The sequence below is a fragment of the Rutidosis leptorrhynchoides genome, chromosome 9 (genome assembly GCF_046630445.1).
Source record: "Rutidosis leptorrhynchoides isolate AG116_Rl617_1_P2 chromosome 9, CSIRO_AGI_Rlap_v1, whole genome shotgun sequence".
Taxonomy (NCBI): Eukaryota; Viridiplantae; Streptophyta; class Magnoliopsida; order Asterales; family Asteraceae; genus Rutidosis; species Rutidosis leptorrhynchoides.
In genome coordinates this window covers 144420959-144433632 of record NC_092341.1, presented here as the reverse complement: position 1 = coordinate 144433632, position 12674 = coordinate 144420959, and positions in this window count along the sequence as shown.

The following is a 12674-nucleotide window of genomic DNA, read 5'->3' as shown; positions in this document are numbered from 1 at the left end:
CGCTACGCATACCTTCACAGGTTCTGTGTTAACATGGTGGAATACCTATCTAGAGCAAGTGGGACAAGATGATGCTTACGCACTACCGTGGTCAGCATTCAAGCACTTGATGAACGAGAAGTACTGTCCCAGAACCGAGGTCAATAAGCTCAAGACAGAACTTAGAGGGTTACGAACCCAAGGATTTGATATTACCACGTACGAAAGACGATTCACAGAATTATGCCTATTGTGTTCGGGAGCGTTCGAAGATGAGGAAAAGAAGATCGACGCGTTTGTGAAAGGATTACCGGAAAGAATCCAAGAAGATATAAGTTCACACGAGCCCGCCTCCATACAACAGGCATATATAATGGCTCACAAACTAGTGAACCAGATTGAAGAAAGAATTAAAGAACAGACTGCTGAAGAGGCCAATGTGAAGCAAGTCAAAAGAAAGTGGGAGAAAAACGGTGATAAGAATCACCAATACAACAACAACAGCAATTACAACAATAATCGCAACAACTATCCCAACAATAGCAACATCAATCGCAACTACAACAAACGGCCCAACAACAACAACAACAACAACAACAACAACAACAACAACAACAACAACAACAACAATAACAACAACAACAACAACAACAACAACAACAGCAACTACAACAATCATCCCAACAACAATAATAACCGCAATAACAACAACAATCAGAAGCAGCTATGCCAAAGGTGTGAAAAGTATCACTCGGGGTTCTGCACCAAATTTTGCAACAAGTGTAAAAGAAATGGTCATAGCGCGGCGAAGTGTGAGGTCTACGGACCAGGGGTTAATAGAACGAAAGGAACAAATGGTGTCGGAACGAGTAATGGTGGAGCAAGTAGTGTCAGAGCAAGTTATGCCAATGTAGTTTGTTATAAATGTGGAAAACTGGGCCACATTATTAGAAATTGCCCGAACCAGGAGAATACGAATGGACAAGGCCGCGGAAGAGTTTTCAATATTAATGCGGCAGAGGCACAGGAAGACCCAGAGCTTGTTACGGGTACGTTTCTTATTGATAATAAATCTGCTTACGTTTTATTTGATTCGGGTGCGGATAGAAGCTATATGATAGAGATTTTTGTGCTAAATTAAGTTGTCCATTGACGCCTTTGGATAGTAAATTTTTACTCGAATTAGCAAATGGTAAATTAATTTCAGCAGATAATATATGTCGGAATCGAGAAATTAAACTGGTTAGCGAAACATTTAAGATTGACTTGATACCAGTAGAGTTAGGGAGTTTTGATGTGATAATCGGTATGGACTGGTTGAAAGAAGTGAAAGCAGAGATTGTTTGTTACAAAAATGAAATTCGCATTATACGAGAAAAAGGAAAACCCTTAATGGTGTACGGAGAAAAGGGCAACACGAAGCTACATCTTATTAGTAATTTGAAGGCACAAAAACTAATAAGAAAAGGTTGCTATACTGTTCTAGCACACGTCGAGAAAGTACAAACTAAAGAAAAGAGCATCAATGATGTTCCCGTCGCAAAAGAATTTCCCGATGTATTTCCGAAAGAATTACCGGGATTACCCCCACATCGATCCGTTGAATTTCAAATAGATCTTGTACCAGGAGCTGCACCAATAGCTCGTGCTCCTTACAGACTTGCACCCAGCGAGATGAAAGAACTGCAAAGCCAATTACAAGAACTTTTAGAGCGTGGTTTCATTCGACCAAGCACATCACCATGGGGAGCTCCTGTTTTGTTTGTCAAGAAGAAAGATGGTACATTCAGGTTGTGTATCGACTACCGAGAGTTGAACAAACTTGCCATCAAGAACCGCTACCCACTACCGAGAATCAACGACTTATTTGATCAACTACAAGGCTCGTCTGTTTATTCAAAGATTGATTTACGTTTCGGGTATCATCAAATGCGGGTGAAAGAAGATGATATTCCAAAGACTGCTTTCAGAACACGTTACGGTCATTACGAGTGTTTGGTCATGCCATTTGGTTTAACTAATGCACCAGCTGTTTTCATGATGAACCGAGTGTGTGGACCATACCTTGAAAAGTTTGTCATTGTTTTCATTGATGACATACTTATTTACTCAAAGAATGACCAAGAACACGGTGAACATTTGAGAAAGGTGTTAGAAGTATTGAGAAATGAAGAATTGTACGCTAAGTTTTCAAAGTGTGCATTTTGGTTGGAAGAAGTTCAATTCCTCGGTCACATAGTGAACAAAGAAGGTATTAAGGTGGATCCGGCAAAGATAGAAACTGTTGAAAAGTGGGAAACCCCAAAAACTCCGAAACACATACGCCAGTTTTTAGGACTAGCTGGTTACTACAGAAGGTTCATCTAAGACTTTTCCAGAATAGCAAAACCCTTGACTACATTAACGCATAAAGGGAAGAAATTTGAATGGAAGGATGAACAAGAGAAAGCATTTCAGTTATTGAAGAAAAAGCTAACTACGGCACCTATATTGTCATTGCCTGAAGGGAATGATGATTTTGTGATTTATTGTGACGCATCAAAGCAAGGTCTCGATTGTGTATTAATGCAATGAACGATGGTGATTACTTATGCATCTAGACAATTGAAGATTCACGAACAAAATTATATGACGCATGATTTGGAATTAGGCGCGGTTGTTTTTGCATTAAAGACTTGGTGGCACTACTTATATGGGGTCAAAAGTATTATATATACCGACCACAAAAGTCTTCAACACATATTTAATCAGAAACAACTGAATATGAGGCAGCGTAGGTGGATTGAATTGTTGAATGATTACGACTTTGAGATTCGTTACCACCCGGGGAAGGCAAATGTGGTAGCCGATGCCTTAAGAAGGAAGGACAGAGAACCCATTCGAGTAAAATCTATGAATATAATGATTCACAATAACCTTACTACTCAAATAAAGGAGGCACAACAAGGAGTTTTAAAAGAGGGAAATTTAAAGGATGAAATACCCAAAGGATCGGAGAAGCATCTTAATATTCGGGAAGACGGAACCCGGTATAGGGCTGAAAGGATTTGGGTACCAAAATTTGGAGATATGAGAGAAATGGTACTTAGAGAAGCTCATAAAACCAGATACTCAATACATCCTGGAACGGGGAAGATGTACAAGGATCTCAAGAAACATTTTTGGTGGCCGGGTATGAAAGTCGATGTTGCTAAATACGTAGGAGAATGTTTGACGTGTTCTAAGGTCAAAGCTGAGCATCAGAAACCATCAGGTCTACTTCAACAACTCGAAATCCCGGAATGGAAATGGGAAAACATTACCATGGATTTCATCACTAAATTGCCAAGGACTGCAAGTGGTTTTGATACTATTTGGGTAATAGTTGATCGTCTCACCAAATCAGCACACTTCCTGCCAATAAGAGAAGATGACAAGATGGAGAAGTTAGCACGACTGTATTTGAAGGAAGTCATCTCCAGACATGGAATACCAATCTCTATTATCTCTGATAGGGATGGCAGATTTATTTCAAGATTCTGGCAGACATTACAGCAAGCATTAGGAACTCGTCTAGACATGAGTACTGCCTATCATCCACAAACTGATGGGCAGAGCGAAAGGACGATACAAACGCTTGAAGACATGCTACGAGCATGTGTTATTGATTTCGGAAACAGTTGGGATCGACATCTACCGTTAGCAGAATTTTCCTACAACAACAGCTACCATTCAAGCATTGAGATGACACCGTTTGAAGCACTTTATGGTAGAAAGTGCAGGTCTCCGATTTGTTGGAGTGAAGTGGGGGACAGATAGATTACGGGTCCGGAGATAATACAAGAAACTACCGAGAAGATCATCCAAATTCAACAATGGTTGAAAACCGCCCAAAGTCGACAAAAGAGCTACGCTGACATTAAAAGAAAAGATATAGAATTTGAAATTGAAGAGATGGTCATGCTTAAAGTTGCACCTTGGAAAGGCGTTGTTCGATTTGGTAAACGAGGAAAATTAAATCCAAGGTATATCTGACCATTCAAGATTATTGATCGTGTCGGACCAGTAGCTTACCGACTTGAGTTACCTCAACAACTCGCAGCTATACATAACACTTTCCACATCTCGAATTTGAAGAAATGTTTTGCTAAAGAAGATCTCACTATTCCGTTAGATGAAATCCAAATCAACGAAAAACTTCAATTCATCGAAGAACCCGTCAAAATAGTGGATCGTGAGGTTAAAAGACTTAAGCAAAACAAGATACCAATTATTAAGGTTCGATGGAATGCTCGTAGAGGACTCGAGTTCACCTGGGAACAAGAAGATCAGATGAAGAAGAAATATCCGCATTTATTTCCAGAAGATACGTCAACACCTCCAACTGCTTAAAATTTCGAGATGAAATTTATTTAACTGGTAGGTACTGTAGTGACCCGAACTTTTCCATGTTTATATATATATTAAATGAAATTGTTATTTACATGATTAAGTGTTTCCAACATGTTAAGCAATCAAACTTGTTAAGACTTGATTAATTGAAATAGGTTTCATATAGACAATTGACCACCCAAGTTGACCGGTGATTCACGAACGTTAAAACTTGTAAAAACTATATGATGACATATATATGGTTATATATATAGTTAACATGATATTATGATAAGTAAACATATCATTAAGTATATTAATAATGAACTACATACGTAAAAACAAGACTACTAACTTAATGATTTTGAAACGAGACATATATGTAACGATTATCGTTGTAACGACATTTAATGTATATATATCATATTAAGAGATATTCGTACATCATAATATCATGATAATATAATAATTTAAAATCTCATTTGATATTATAAACATTGGGTTAACAACATTTAACAAGATCGTTAACCTAAAGGTTTCAAAACAACACTTACATGTAACGACTAACGATGACTTAACGACTCAGTTAAAATGTATATACATGTAGTGTTTTAATATGTATTCATACACTTTTGAAAGACTTCAAGACACTTAAAAAAATACTTCTACTTAACAAAAATGCTTACAATTACATCCTCGTTCAGTTTCATCAACAATTCTACTCGTATGCACCCGTATTCGTACTCGTACAATACACAGCTTTTAGATGTATGTACTATTGGTATATACACTCTAATGATCAGCTTTTAGCAGCCCATGTGATTCATCTAACAAATGTGGGAACCATCATTTGGCAACTAGCATGAAATATCTCATAAAATTACAAAAATATGAGTAATCATTCATGACTTATTTACATGAAAACAAAATTACATATCCTTTATATCTAATCCATACACCAACGACTAAAAACACCTACAAACACTTTAATTCTTCAATTTTATTCATCTAATTGATCTCTCTCAAGTTATTTCTTCAAGTTCTAAGTGTTCTTCATAAATTCTACAAGTTCTAGTTTCATAAAATCAAGAATACTTCCAAGTTTCCTAGCTTACTTCCAATATTGTAGAGTGATCATCCAACCTCAAGAAATCTTTCTTATTTATAGTAAGATATATTTCTAATACAAGGTAATACTCATATTCAAACTTTCATTCAATTTCTATAACTATAACAATCTTATTTCGAGTGAAAATCTTACTTGAACTGTTTTCGTGTCATGATTCTGCTTCAAGAACTTTCAAGCCATCCAAGGATCCTTTGAAGCTAGATCCATTTTTGTCATTTCCAGTAGCTTTATCCAGAAAACTTGAGGTAGTAATGATGTTCATAACATCATTCGATTCATACATATAAAGCTATCTTATTCGAAGGTTTAAACTTGTAATCACTAGAACATAGTTTAGTTAATTCTAAACTTGTTCGCAAACAAAAGTTAATCCTTCTAACTTGACTTTTAAAATCAACTAAACACATGTTCTATATCTATATGATATGCTAACTTAATGATTTTAAACCTGGAAACACGAAAAACACCGTAAAACCGGATTTACGCCGTTATAGTAACACCGCAGGCTGTTTTGGGTTAGTTAGTTAAAAACTATGATAAACTTTGATTTAAAAGTTGTTCTTCTGGTAAAATGAGTTTTCTTATGAACATGAAACTATATCCAAAAATCATGATTAAACTCAAAGTGGAAGTATGTTTTTCAAAATGGTCATCAAGACGTCGTTCTTTCGACTGAAATGACTACCTCTTACAAAAATGACTTGTAACTTATATTTCTGACTATAAACCTATACTTTTTCTATTTAGACTCATAAAATATAGTTCAATATGAAACCATAGCAATTTGATTCACTCAAAACGGATTTAAAACGAAGAAGTTATGGGTAAAACAAGATTGGATAATTTTTCTTGTTGTAGCTACGTGAAAATTGGTAACAAATCTATATTAATCATATCCTAGCTAACTTATATTGTATTATACATGTATTCTAATATATTATGTAATCTTGGGATACCATAGACACCTATGCAAATGTTTTGACATATCATATCGACCCATGTGTATATATTATTTGAAACAACCATAGACACTCTATATGCAGTAATGTGGGAGTTAGCTATACAGGGTTGAGGTTGATTCCAAAAATATATATACTTTGAGTTGTGATCTAGCCTGAGACGTGTATACACTGGGTCGTGGATTGATTCAAGATAATATATATCAATTTTTTTTTCTGTACATCTAACTTTGGACAACTAGTTGTAGGTTACTAACGAGGACAGCTGACTTAATGAACTTAAAACATCAAAATGTATTAAAAGTGTTGTAAATATATTTTGAACATACTTTGATATATATGTACATATTTGTTATAGGTTCGTGAATCGACCAGTGGCCAAGTCTTACTTCCCGACGAAGTAAAAATCTGTGAAAGTGAGTTATAGTCCCAATTTTAAAATCTAATATTTTTGGGATGAGAATACATGCAGGTTTTATAAATGATTTACAAAATAGACACAAGTACTTGAAACTACATTCTATGGCTGAATTATCGAAATCGAATATGCCCCTTTTATTAAGTCTGGTAATCTAAGAATTAGGGCCTAAACGTGTTTATGGTATCCCAAGATTACATAATATATTAGAATACATATATAATACAATATAAGTTAGCTATGATATGATTAATATAAATTTGTTACCCATTTTCACGTAGCTACAACAAGCAAAAATATCCAATCTTGTTTTACTCATAACTTCTTCGTTTTAAATTCGTTTTGAGTGTTTCAAGTTGCTATGTTTCATATTGAACTTAAGTTTATGAATCTAAATAGAAAAAGTATAAGTTTATAGTCAGAAATATAGTTTACAATTCGTTTTTGTAAAGGTAGTCATTTCAGTCGTAAGAACGACGTCTAGATGACGATTTTGGAAAACATACTTTCACTTTGAGTTTAACCATAATTTTTGGATATAGTTTCATGTTCATAAGAAAAATAATTTTCCCAGAATAACAACTTTTAAATCAAAGTTTATCATGGTTTTTAGTTAACTAACCCAAAACAGCCCGCGGTGTTACTACGACGACGTATATCCGGTTTTACGGTGTTTTTCGTGTTTTTCGGTTTTAAATCATTAAGTTAGCATATCATATAGATATAGAACATGTGTTTAGTTGATTTTAAATATCAAGTTAGAAGAATTAACTTTTGTTTGCGAACAAGTTTAGAATTAACTAAACTATGTTCTAGTAATTTCAAGTTTAAACCTTCGAATAAGGTAGTTTTATATATATATGAATCGAATGATGTTATGAACATCATTACTACCTCAGGTTTTGTAGATAAACCTATTGGAAATGAGAAAAATAGATCTAGCTTCACAGGATCCTTGGATGGCTTGAAAGTTCTTGAAGCAGAATCATGACACGAAAACAAGTTCAAGTAAGATTTCCACTCGAAATAATATTGTTATAGTTATAGAAATTGAATCAAAGTTTGAATATGAGTATTACCTTGTGTTAGAAAGATATCTTACTGTAAATAAGAAAGATTTCTTGAGGTTGGATGATCACTTTACAAGATTGGAAGTAAGCTAGCAAACTTGGAAGTATTCTTGATTTTATGAAACTAGAACTTATAGAATTTATGAAGAACACTTAGAACTTGAAGATAGAACTTGAGAGAGATCAATTAGATGAATAAAATTGAAGAATGAAAGTGTTTGTAGGTGTTTTTGGTCATTGGTATATGGATTAGATATAAAGGATATGTAATTTTGTTTTCATGTAAATAAGTCATGAATGATTACTAATATTTTTGTAATTTTATGAGATATTTCATGCTAGTTGCCAAATGATGGTTCCCACATATGTTAGGTGACTCAAATGGGCTACTAAGAGCTGTTCATTGGAGTGTATATACTAATAGTACATACATTTAGAAGCTGTGTATTGTACGAGTACGAATACGGGTGCATACGAGTAGAATTGTTGATGAAACTGAACGAGAATGTAATTGTAAGCATTTTTGTTAAGTAGAAGTATTTTGATAAGTGTCTTGAAGTCTTTAAAAAGTGTATGAATACATATTAAAACACTACATGTATATACATTTTAACTGAGTCGTTAAGTCATCGTTAGTCATTACATGTAAATGTTGATTTGAAACCTTTAAGTTAACGATCTTGTTAAATGTTGTTAACCCAATGTTTATTATATCTAATGAGATGTTAAATTATTATATTATCATGATATTATGATATATTAATATATCTTAATATGATATATATACATTTAAATGTCGTTACAACGATAATCGTTACATATATGTCTCGTTTTGAAATCCTTAAGTTAGTAGTCTTGTTTTTACATATGTAGTTCATTGTTAATATACATAATGACATGTTTACTTATCATTTATCATGATTAAACATAGTGTAACAATATCTTAATATGATTCATATATAATTAGTAAGACGTTGTTATAACGATAATCGTTATATATATCATTTCGAGTTTCTTAATTCAATAAACTCAATTTTATGTATATAACTCATTGTTAAAATACCTAATGAGATACTTACTTATCATAATATCATGTTAATTATATATATATAATCATATATATGTCATCATATTGTTTTTACAAGTTTTAACGTTCGTGAATCACCGGTCAACTTGGGTGGTCAATTGTCTATATGACCCCTATTTCAATTAATCAAGTCTTAACAAGTTTGATTGCTTAACATGTTGGAAACACTTAATCATGTAAATATCAATTTCATTTAATATATATAAACATGGAAAAGTTCGGGTCACTACATATTACCACCCCATATATCAATAACCCGTTATCCTGTATCTTTTATGTTTTTCTTCATCAAACGCAGAACTATTCATCAACCTCAAAATCATCATATTATTCCCATCGTCAACAGACATCTCATCATTATCATCATCATCTCAAACATCATCACATCGATCATCTTCATGTATCATCATCAAATTGTCATCACCACTTCATCATCCATTATCATAAAACATCATCATCTCCTTCATTATAATAGGAATGGAAATAGAAATCTGATGTAGCGAACAGAAAGGAAAGAAAAAGGACGTAATAGAAGCAGGTCGTTCGATTAAGTAGCTGAATATGGTGGCTTGGTTTGACTGTAACAGAAACATAAAAAAAATGCAGCTCCAGCGGTTTGTTTGGTGCTTTTCGAACAAAAATAGGAATCTAACAAGGTTTGTTTGGCTTTGGGTAGAATCATAACCAGAACATATGTTGTGGCTGTGCAGGTGGTGGCAATGGGTTTTGGGTTAAAACAAAAACCATAATAGCAGTCCATATCAAAAACAGTTTGCAAATGTGATGACGTTTTGATTGTTTGTAGTTTCGGATATTAATCAGGAAGAAATAAAAAATGCACCAGGTAGTTAGAAGTAGGAGAGAGAGAGAGAGAGAGAGAGAGAGATATGGAGGTTGTTCTTGGTGGTGGTGATTCATGGTAACCGATGGTTGTGTGTTTAGTGTTAGGGTGGTGAAGTGGGTTTGTTAATAACTTAGAAATAGAAAGTAATGGAAAATGATGGTACTGATCACGAGTGTTGAACTTAAACAGTACAACATTTGATGATGGTTTAGTGTGGTGGTGATGGTTCAAACGTGAAAGATTTGGTGGCTACAAAGAGTGACGGGCTGGGATAGTTCGAACATAAAAATGTAAAGGTGATGGTTGATATTGGTCTTGAAATAAATGGGCTTTGAAATTGTAATATAGAAGAAGAAAATGGAATTGTAACAGTCTTATGTGTGTTTGGTTTGAGAATGATAGCATGTTCACAAAAGAATAAGAAATGCAGTTGATGATATTGTAGAATGGTGATGGTTGGTAATGTTATACTGAAAACATTATTGAAATAATATACTATATATAAATAATAGATAGATGTTTAAGGTCGAGAAACAAAAGCAAACACAACATATACAGTAAAATTTGATGTGTGCATATAATTCAAATTGATATAATATAAATAAGTGGTAGTGGATTTCAAACGGTGGTCAGATAGAACATATAACAGAAAGTAGATGAAACAAAAAGAAATAGTACGCATATTCTCAATTAGACACAGTAAATCAATTATTATTCAATCATAAATAGTAATATTAAATATAATAATGATTATAATATAATTAAAGAAATTAAACGTGCAATTAGTTAGCCGTCGTCTACTATGTCATTCACGGACTGAAATTTCGTGCTCCGTTGATAAATCAGTGGTGGATAAAAGTCTTCGGAAAAATCTCATATTTTTAAATTAACTATATTTATTTATTTTGGTCGTTATGGTATAAAATTCGGTTATTAAATGTTAAATATAAATTACATTAATTAATCACTCCCAATTCTGGGTAAAATATAAAAAGTGCTAAAACTTAACAAATAGTTCCTAAATACATTTTTAATAAGCCTAAAATTTATAGAACTCATTTTCGTATCACCGATTATTTTAAAATCATATAAGTTTGTATTAAACTTGTTTAATATCCATTAAATGGAAATTGAGTGTTACTTTTGTTTACTAAATAGATTCGAAATCATAATATATATATTTACTATACTTTATTTATATATAGAGTCATATTTATTTTAATAATGATATCATATTTTATTTTTACTTTACATAGTTAATTTTAACAACATATAACATCTTAAGTTATACTTCAAATTATTATTTATATCTATCTATATATTTAAACATATATGAATCCATTTACAAATAGTTGTTCGTGAATCATTGGGAACAGTCGAAGGTTAATTGAATATATGAAAATAGTTTAAAATTTTTGAGACTCAACTTCTACAGGCTTTGCCTATCGTATCAAAATCATATAAATATTAAGTTTAAATTTGGTCGGAATTTCCCGGGTCATCACAGTACCTACCCGTTAAAGAAATTTCGTCCCAAAATTTGATTGTGGTCGTCATGGCTAACAATAAAAATGTTTTCATGACGAATATTAGTTGATAAATAGAGTTTCATCATTATTGAATAATACAGATAAAACAATTCGATTATTTGAAGAGCATGAATGAAGCTATCACAAGAGAGTGAATTGAGAAAGACAAGTTTCATCATAACTTTTGACTAGTCATAGTTGAATTCCAGAATTCAAGGGATTCAAAGAAAATCTTCAAAATCTAAAAGAATTGATTATTCGATGAATAAGAAAATTAAGATCTCTATAATTAAATACGATGATCTGCCTCGATTACTCTGTTTGATATTTCCATTATAAATTAAACTCTTCCGTTCCATTATTCTCACCATTCCTATACTTTCTTTCTTAGTTCATACATCCAAAAGATCGTGAAAATGCTTAATTCCATTCTAAACCTTGATATTTTTCTAATTATCATTTCTGTCATCCTTCCTTTCAATCTTCCATCAGAGAAATCTGTTTACTTCGACTATTACCTTGGGGTGATACTATTCTTAATTATACCGTGTCTTTATATTGCTATTTGTATTAATATCCACAGTTAATGCTCTCTCCTATTTGCTGCAATTTATACCCCCATTTACACTTCGAAGCTCTATGCTCTGTTTTCTCTTCTATCCATTAAGTACTTCATGTAATGGTCAAGAATTCGTAAGTATGGAGTTTCGAATGGACATAACTAATGTTCTAAGAGAGAAATTATAGTAGCATGATCTTGATTGGTTAAATTACCAGAATTCGGGAGAAAATATAGAAATATCAGGAAGATACATTCTTGATATGTTTGGAGATTAGATAGAATGTAAGAGACGTGTAACATGGCACATGATGACGTTAGGATCTGTGAATCATCACGTTTCATTAGAAACTCAGCATGACTTACTGTAATATAATCACGTTGATCAAGTGTCATTATATTATACTAACTCATGCATCAATTTCCAACACTACTTCAAAACATTCATAATTCAAACTCTACGTTTTCAGAGATTTAGAAACTAAAATAGTTTTCTTTTATGATATAACACAGATAGCGCGGAGAGACTATTAATATCAGAGAAGAATATTTATGAAGATATCTTCAGAAATATTAAGGATATTTATAAGGAAAGATACGATAGCATCATAGAATTTTAGATTCAAAGTGTGATGAAAAAATTCATTTACAATGATTTAGAGCGATTAAGGAGTAAGGTATTCGCTAAAGATTTCATCAGAAACAAAATCATCGGGATTCTTTATGTACAAGTTTAGTCCTTGTAATTTG